The sequence below is a fragment of the Balaenoptera physalus genome, assembly GCF_965194825.1.
Source record: "Balaenoptera physalus genome assembly, chromosome: 2".
In the NCBI taxonomy this organism is placed as follows: domain Eukaryota; kingdom Metazoa; phylum Chordata; class Mammalia; order Artiodactyla; family Balaenopteridae; genus Balaenoptera; species Balaenoptera physalus.
The window spans coordinates 14,025,192-14,035,262 of record NC_138883.1 but is presented as its reverse complement, the minus strand read 5'-3'; positions in this window follow the sequence as shown (position 1 = coordinate 14,035,262).

Genomic DNA, 10,071 nt, shown 5'->3' with positions numbered 1-10,071 from the left:
GTTTGTGATACCTTGTTGCCACAGCAGTACTAGAAAACTAACACCTATGCTGAGTAAAAAAATCCCCAAAGGTTACAATCTATATAACTCCATTTATTTAACATTCTTGAAATGGCAAAATTACAGAAATGAGAACAGATGGGTGGTTGCTGGGGGTTAAGGAGGGGGCGGGGGTGAGAGCAAAATGGGTGTGGCTGTACAGGGATCCGGACCGGGATGTTCTGCATCCTGACTGTGTCCCTCTCGAGATCCTGGCTGTGATCTTGTAGTACAGTTGTGCAAGGTGTCAGCACTGGAGGAATCTGGGTAGAGGGTATGCAGGGTCTCTCTGTATTATCTCTAACAATTACATGTGAATCCATAATTATCTAAAATTTAGAGTTTAATTTTTTAAAAAGCGTAGCTACCGTTGATTAAATAGTTACGATGTGAAAGCACGTGGCACGTCTTATCTAATTCTCACTAAGATCTGAGGAAGAGGTATTATCATCCCTATTTTATGAGGAAATGGAAGTTCAGAGAGGTTAAGGAGGACGTGGCTAGGAAGGGGTACCGGTCAGGATTTGAACCCAAGCCTGAATAACTCAAAAGCCCAGGGGCTGAGAAGCACATGCTGCACTAAGTGGGGAGAGAAGGTCCAGAAGAAACCGAAATGTCCAGGAGGCAGCTGGGGATTTAAGACTAAATCTTAGGAATGAAGAAGAGACAAAAGAGATTCTCCTTCTGAAAGTGGTGGCATGAGGTGAGTACCTTCTTCAGGAAACGCATATAAAACTGGACAAAGTTATCAAAACGACCATCGCAGGGCCCTGGAAAATGATCAGAGGCAGACAGCTTGAGAAGTGCTTACTCATGAAAGCACAGCTCGTTCATGGAGTAGGAAGGCAAGTTCAAGGCATTTTTTTTCTTTTTTTTTAAATTGAAGTTTAGTTGCTGTACAATATTATATTAGTTACAGGTGTACAATATAGTGATTCACAATTTTTAAAGATTATACTCTATTTATAGTTATTGTAAAATATTGGCTATATTCCCCATGTTGTACAATATATGCTTATAGCTTATTTTATACATAATAGTTTGTACCTCTTAATCCCATACCCCTGTATTGCCCCTCCCTGCTTCCCTCTCCCCATTGGTAACCACTAGTTTGTTCTCTTTATCTGTGAGTCTGCTTCTTTTTTGTTATATTCACTAAGTTATTTTTTAGATTCCACATGTAAGTGATATCATACACTATTTGTCTTTCTCTGTCTGACTTATTTCCCTTAGCATAATACCTTCTAAATACACCCATGTTGCTGCAAATGGTGATATTTCATTCTTTTTTTGTGTGACTGAGTAGTATTCCATTGTATATATATACACCACATCTTGTTTATCCATTTATGTGTTGATGGACACTCAGGTTACTTCCATGTTTTGGCTATTGTAAATAGTGCTGCTATGAACATAGGGGTACATATATCTTTTCCAATTAGTGTTTTTGGTTTTTTTGGATAAATATCCAGGAGTGGAATTTCTGGGTCATATGGTAGTTCTATTTTAGTTTTCTGAGGAACCTCCCTACTGTTTTCCACAGTGACTGCACCAAATTACATTCCCAACAACAGTGAAGGAGGGCAGGGTTCCCTTTTCTCCATGTTTGAGGCATTCTTGAGTGGGGCATTCCACCCCCTCCCCAGCTCAGGTGGCAAAACCTGCAGTTTTCTCAGCCAGAGGTGGTGTCTGGACCAGGCAGGTAGCAGAGCAGCTATAAACCTAACACAGTGATAGTGAAGTGAGAGAGCCAGGAAGACTGAATAACAAACTCCACAATTCCTGGCTGACTGCCCAACTACACATGCGAGTGGGGGACCCCAGAGAACCCAGAGAAAATTCAAAGCCTGAAGAGACTTGTGAAATTCTGCACTTATGAATGCATTTCCCAATCCCCACACAGCTTGGGCTGCAGAGGGTAGTGAAGTGTCTGAACAGAACCTCTACTGACCACTTAAGATACGCAGCTGCAAGGGAGACCCCTAGGGAGCTAGGCTCTAAAAACAAAAACCAAACACTTTGAGTAAACACATCAGCAGCTATGTATCCCAAGAGATACAGATTTTGCAGTTTGAGTTAATTACCTAAAAAAAAAAACAAAAACAAAACACCAAAACCCTCAGAAGAACAAAACAGAAGCCAGAAATGTTACAGTGATACCACATATTGTTCACAATGTTCAGTTTCAATAAAAAAATTATTAGACCTGCAAAGAAACAGGACGGTGTGACCTATGCTCAGGAGGAAAGTGATCACTTCTGAGTGGGAATGTGGGATTTAGCAGAACAAGACTCCAGAGCATTCATGATTATATATTCAAATAATTAAAGGAAAATGTGTTAATAATGAGTCAACAATAGAGAATATTGACAGATAAATGCACACTGTGGAAAAAAAAAAAGAACTTCTAGAATTTAAAAGTGTAATGTCTGAACAAAAAACTGACTAAGTGGGTTCAATGGGCAGAAGAAAGAATGAGTGTCTTTAAAGAAAGATGAATAGAAATTAACCATCCAGAAAACAGGGAAAAAAGGGAAGAAAAATGAACAGAGCCTCTGAGATCTAGGACAATATCAAGTGTAACAACACAGAAGTAATTGCAGTCCCAGAAGGAAAGGAAAAACAAAAATGAGGCAGAAAAAATTTTTTGAAAAATAAATTGCTGATAACACCTCAAAGTTGGTGAAAAGGATCAACTTACAGATCCAAGAATTTCCATGAACTCTAGGTTAAATAAACAATGCAGGAGAGAAGGTGGAAGGAGGTGGGAGCTGTCTTCACAGAGGGGCTGGCTGAAGTCCTGGACTCTCCTCGGGGAGCATGTAGGGAAAGCAGCCAATGGGCCAGGGCGACTCTAGTGAACGGCTGTAATTAGAGGGACTGGAGGAGGGACAGTTAAGGGCGAGAGGCCAGCCTAGACAGTGTACATACACGTCAGGGAGATGAGGGGGAGAGAATCTCATGGAGGTCAGTGGTGTCGCGTGCACAGAGCAGCGTAGAATTAAGGACAAGGGACCCAAAGGCCACCGGGTATGGTCCTTACATCTCCAGGGCACATTCTGCCAACACCCTCATCCTCTGCTGCTGGGAGGGCAGCCTGGCGCAGACTTGCAATATGGCAAAATGGCAAAATATTTAAAAATGCTAACTTTGACCCACTCACTCTACTTCTAGGAATTTATCCTATAGAAATTACTAAGTGAGGCACACAGATTTCTGCATATTAATTGCAATAATAATGACAGTGGACTTTTGTTAAGTGATTACCAGGTGCTGAGTGCTCTGCGTGTATTTACCTCAATGAGGCAAATGCTATTTTTATACCCATTTCATAGATGAGGATACTGAGGTGTAAAGAGATTAACTTAACAAAGGCACATAATACAAGGGAAAGCTCAGGTCTTTCTGACACAGAGCCCCTACTCTCAAATGTGAAAGCAGCATAAACGCTGAAAAACACCAGCTTGGTATAAATGATGGTATATCCAACAACCGAAGTATCACTCTATCGTAAATCTCTTTCCCATGAGAAGGTCAGCTCCATGAGTGTGGGGTGTTCGTCTGACTTGTTCCTCAATGCCTGAAACAGTGCCTGGAACATAGCAGATGTTCAATAAATGAGTTTATTTCATATTTGTTCATAAGGTAAATTCATAAAATAAGTGAAGGAATAAGCCTATGTAATAGAACATTAAAGGTCATTAAAAATCATTTTTCAAAGAGTAGTTAATGACATGAGGGAAATATTTATGATAAACGACTGTGATAATATTTTAAGTAAAAAGGAAATATGTCACACGAAATATATAGTATGTTCCCGATTTTGCTTAATTATTTCTTATACATAGAAAAAACAGCTTAAGGAAACACACCAAAATGTTAATGGGGTTACATCTGAGTGGTAGAACAGCAACTGACTTGTATTCGCTCAGTTTTTCTCAACTTTTTTCTCTATTTTTAACATTTTCTGTAATGAACATACGGCACTTCCAGAGTTAGAAAAAAAAAAAAATGTTATGAGCAGGGTCAGCAGAATGAAGGTCACGGAAACCACACGGCAGATGGAAGGTTGAGGAGAAATCCGCTGCAGGGGCATGGAGCCGTGGTCCCAGCAGTCCTGCTGCGAAAAGGAGAGAAATCAGACAGAAGCAGGAAGGGCAGCCGGGTCAGCTGAGGCTTCTTCTAGGTGATGAGGATCCCGAACCTGTCTGAAGGCAAGGTGGGGAAGAAGCCCAAGGAGCCAAGTTTGAAAACCCTGGAGGAAAGTAGAAGTGGTTTCAGTTTAAATGCCTCTGTATTTAGCCAGACCCGCTGCAGAGCAGCAGAACTGCTCCCAGCTGAGCAGCACTTTCCTTCAACCAGTAAATGGTTAAGGAGGCCCCACCAAGTGCCTGGGGCAGGATACAGTGATACAGGGATGCAGGGGTGAGCGTGGCACCCGGAAGACAGTGTCTGAGAATTGTAAACTTTTGTTTCCAATGACAAGCATCTAACTCTTGTGGGATTCGTGATCAGAGAAGAGAAGGATGAGGAGATATGGCTGGGGTAGGGATCAGATCTGAGGGCCAGGGAGATGTTCTGAGGTGGATGCTGTTATGGGAGAGGAAGAACTCTTCCTCTACCCTCTTAGGTTAAGTGAGTGGGTACATGCGAATTAAACTGACAAGAGACGTATTAACAGGAGAAAAGGTTTATTCATATGCATATGGCAAGTAACAAAAGAAGTAGTAGCTCAATAAATGGTTAAAGTTAGAGGCTTATATACCTAATTTAGTAGCGTAAAGGGATGGGGGAGAAAAGGCTTCTAGGGAAGAACATATTGATTTCTTTAGGAAAGACAAACATTTCAGGAGAACAAATGGGAGATAAGAAAGGTTGTGATGATATTTGTCTATGCAGGTTTGAATTGGCTTTCCGTCTTCTTCAGGGCCATAAAACTCCCTCAGAGGGAGGATTTATGGCCGTTTTACTCTTGATCTCTCTCCTGGAAGTAAACTGCCCCAAGAGGAAATTCATGGCAGCCTCATTTCCCCAAAGTTGCTGCTTTTAGTCAGATAAGGGAAGCTCCAAGGCTTCTTTCCGCATCTGTTGACCCTCAAATGTTTTCAGCTTATAATAATCTTCCTACCAACTCTGGGATTCTGAGTGGTTACCCAAAGTATCTAAGCTGAGATCTGCAAGTTAAGTAGGAGGAAGCCAGGCAGAGATGTCCCCAAGCAGAGGTCACGGGTCCCCCAAGGGCTGGCTGAGGCACTGATCCACTGTCTGGGAAGTGATGTGAACTTGAGGCTGCATCCCAGTCCTAAAACCCTCTGGATTTTCCTGCAAAAGAATAAAAAAATAAAAAGGCGATGAAAATAAAGGTTGGGAGCCGGAATGTCTAAGTTAGACCTGACTGCCCATCAGCTATATGGTCTAGAACAGGTCATTTAATGACTCAGAGCCCCAGTTTCTCATCTGCAAATTGGGGGTAATAGATGAAACTCAAAGCATTGTTGTGAGGTCATGTGAACCCAGGTCTAAGAAGGTGGCCAGTGGGCACTCGGTGAGAGTTAAGTGGACTCCGACGTCTTTAGCGTTAGTTCATGCCGTGGGGTCAAGGGCCCAAGGGCAGCAGAAATGAGGAGGAGTGGGTGAGCAAGGGAGAGCGCCCCGGCGCCGTTCGGGCGCCTTGGAGGAACAAGAGTCCCGCTCCACGGGGCATTTCGAGCGCGACCACTGCGCAGTATTTCGTTGGGCGCCGCCCTCTGCTGGTGAGTCTCTGAACTGCATGCACCTGTCAGCCACCCGGAGAACTGGCCGCCGTTCATTCCTCCTTCAGTCCCCCAGCTTGGGAGACACACCGACAGTAACAAGCAGCCGGGGCGCTAACTCTGGGGTTTCTTCTTGTTGGAAGGTTATTCAACTTCAAGTCATTTTACCCAAACCCTTTATTAAAAAAAAAATAATTTAACAAACATATATACTGCTTACCACATGCCAAGCACTGTTTTATGTACTACAAATGTCACCTAGTTTGTTATTTTAAGTACTTCTGTGAGTAGAGTCGGTTAGTGCACCCGCTTTACGGATAGGGAAACTGATGCATGGGGTCACACACTGACATGCTGTGTGAGTGGCCCACTGGGGGTCAAACCCAGGCAGCCTGGCTTTAGAGTCTCTGCTCTTAACCATTACTCTACACCACCCACTCTTTTATATATATATATAAAACGTATATATATATATAAAATACATATATATATAAAATATATATATATATAAACATCTTTATCGAGATATAATTCACAACCATACAACTTATCCACTTAAAGTGTACGATTCAGTGGTTTTTATATGTCTTCACAGATATGTACAACCATCACCACGATATATTTTGGAACCTTTTCATCACCCCCAAAAGAAACCCACTACCCACCAGCAGTCAATCCCCATACCCCTCACCCATTCCCAGGAAACCACGGATCTATATACTTTCTGTCTCTATTGATTTGCCTATTATGGACATTTCATATGAATGGAAGCATATGTGGTCTTTTGTGACTGGCTTCTTTCCCTTATAATTTTTTCAAGGTTCATTCATGTTGTATGTATCAGGACTTCATTTCTTTAATGTCTGAATACTATCCCATTGTGTGGATATATACCACCTCATGTTTATCCATGCATTGGTGGACATTTGGGTTGTTTACACTTTTTTGGTAATTATGAATGTTGATGAGAAATTAATTAATAGTCAATTGAAGAAAGAAATGGAGAATTTTACTCCAGCCAACTTGAGGATTATAACTTTGGAGGCAGTCTCTCAGAAAGCTCTGAGGACTGTTCCACCCGTTAGAGGTCAAAGCCAGTCTTGATTTCGAGACAAAGGGTTATACATCAAAGTAACACACTGACAGTTTACATGGTCCAGATCTGCACGTACAAGGCCAGTAGTGGGTCATCGTGACCCTTTACAGGACTGGGAGAAGAATGTTATCTCCTAAGGAGTTACCTTGCTGGCACCAGGAGAAAACTGCTCTTTTCAGTTGAGCAGGCATTCCTGTGTCTTCCAAGGGGATCTGGTTAATGTATAATGTAGATGCACGGTGCACACCAAAGAGGGGTAGTGGCCCAAACGGGCAGAGAGAATTTTATGGGTAAAAAGTTTCTTGTCATGCCTTAAAAATAATTTTATTCCATCAGAATAATGCTGCTATGAATGTTGATGCACAGGTTTTGTGTGGATGAATTATGTTTTCATCTCTCATCATCACCCAGGAGTGCAATTACTGGGCCACAGGGTAGCTCTGTTTAACCTTCCAGAACAGCTTCCAGACTGTTCTCATTATTTTTTTAAAAAAATGTACATGTGCTTTTTTTAAGGTAAGGCCCAAGGAGGGAAGGGACTCTCCCCAGGTCACACACAAGGTAAAGAAAAGGCCAGAACCTGACCCCAAGTCTCTGACTCCTGGCCAGTGCCCCTCCCACTACACCACACTGTCCCTTGGGCCGGTGGCCTCACCCATTGGGTCAGCTGAGCTGCCAGCACTGCCACATTCCACCCCTTCCTCTGCCTGCTTCCCTTCACCTTCTACAACAAACAGCAGAACTTCCTTCCACACCAAGGTCCAGATGACGCTTAAACCCTTCCCAAGGGCTTCTGTTTTACAGCAGGAATCAAGCCTTGAGAGGAAAAAATAGTCCCTTTAATGGTTGAAGCTCATGGTTGATGCAAAAAGAGTCCGGTTCTAGGCTCTGATCCTCAGAAACAGGTTTTTCAACCACAAAGATGCCTGGCGGGAAGGTATTGAGAGTCCTGGTGGATGCGGGATGTTTCATTGTGTGGGGTGTCCCTGCCCACCCTGCCCCCAAATACCAGTCACATTCGTCCTCATCCCAAGGACCAAAAGCTGCCCCAGAACTTTCCTAAGTGTCCCATTAGGCGGCGCCGTCCCTGGGAACCCAGCTCTGAACGCCCACTCCCCCCCCTTCCCCAGATTCCTTGCTATCTTCTGCACCTACTACCACCCCCACCAGCCTGGGGAGAAACTTCATTCTTAATCCACGTGGACTCTATCGAATCTATGTTCTAGGTCCTGAGATCTTTCCTTGCCCCCTTGAAACTGGCTTCTGACACTGGCTTAGGAAGCAGAGGCTCCTTTTTCTCTGCTGTGCGCCAACCTCTCCATCCCTCACCTGGAGCAATGGGTCCAGGAGAGCCCGGCAGAATGGGGGAGGGCAAAAGGTAAAAGGCGATGTTGGAAACTGGGACACAAAACAGCCAGTGGTTAGTATTTTCAGACTATTCTTTCACCACAGCACCTAAAGGAGACCGACATCAGCAAGAACAAAGGCAGCCAGTATTGAGACAGGGGTTCTCAGGTAACGCCAAGCGGCCCACTTAGCTGAGGAGGCAACTCTGAAGGGAAGGCACCCTATGCATCGCGCCTGAGGGGCTCAGCATATGTGGGAAGGAGGAAGGGAGAAGGCGGAGGGTAGGAGAGGAAGGTCACGGGGCCCAGAGGGAAGAGGAGAGGGGGGTAGAGAAACAAGTGTGGATGCTGGCGGTGTCGCTGCCATAACTGCTGTTCTCTGTCCTTTCTTCTGCAGGACACCGTGACCTCCAAACTTCTGTGATGGCTCACCCATCTGTAAAATTGTAATTTTAAAAAGTTAAGCATCAGGGCTTCCCCGGTGGTGCAGTGGTTAAGAATCCGCCTGCCAATGCACGGGACACAGGTGCAAGCCCTGGTCCGGGAAGATCCCACATGCCGCGGAGCAACTAAGCCCGTGCGCCACAACTACTGAGCCTGTGCTCTAGAGCCCGTGCTCCGCAACAAGAGAGGCCACCGCAATGAGAAGCCCACGCACCGCAACGAAGAGTAGCCCCCGCTCGCCACAACTAGAGAAAGCCTGTGCGCAGCAAAGAAGACCCAGTGCAGCCAAAAATAAATAAATAAAATAAATAAATAAAAGAATGATGCATCTTATGATAGAGGTCAGGTCATCAAAAGAAACTTGTCATCACTCCCACTTTGCCTGTTTCCCCATATATAAATTCAGAACACCGCATCATGGCTGCGGTACTTCCTTCTGACTCTGATGTGGCTGAATAGCTTGAAGTTGAGCATTATTTGCCAATTAGACATTTTTCATAAGTAGAATATTCCAAGTCACTGCTGCACCACAGTTTTTGACAAAATCTATTTAAAGAAGTTATGTGACCAAAAAATCTCATAAAAAATATTACAATATTTCCAAAGCTGTAATGAAATTAATGATGTTAAAATGTTTCCCAACTTTTTTTGAGGCTATTAGTTTAAATAAGGGGTTTCTGAGTGAAGGGGTAACAAGGATAATAGATAATCTTTTGATGTGTCATGGTAAAGCCTTTTGGGTGCATTTCCCAGAAACTGAGAGTAAATGGCTTTGATGACTGAGTAATAAATCCTTTTGTACACCCAGTGTTTTCTAGTTCCTTGCCATCATATGGAAGAAAGACTTAATTCAAATTATCATTAATAATAGATTTTGCTGATGGATCACTATGTGATTTGGGGTATACGACACAGAAGGATTTAAAGAATTGGGTGACATTTTAATTACTAAATTCTTTCCTTTGCTTTTTAATTCCTAAAAATTAATTTATCACAAACTATAATATAATATATACTTTTGATCAAGTGTGTACTAGTTATAGTTTGTAATAACTCAATCTAGAAAACATTTTTAACACATGGCACCTTAAAGACAGAAAATAAAATACATTGTAAAATTCTAATTTGTATAAAATGTTTACAGAGATGTTTGGGAGATTGATCAATAAAATATTTTCAAGCACAGAAATGCATGACATTAGGATAAGAGTATGTGGGATGGAAATGCAAATTCAAGGAGAAAAAAACTGTTTAACCCTACAACATACTCACCACCAAAAATTTATTTTCCATCTGTCACCGTACAGTTGATCCCCTCCATCCATTTCACCCTTCCCCCCCGCCCCTCCCCCTCTCATAACCACTACTCTGTATTTATATGTTTGGTTTTGTT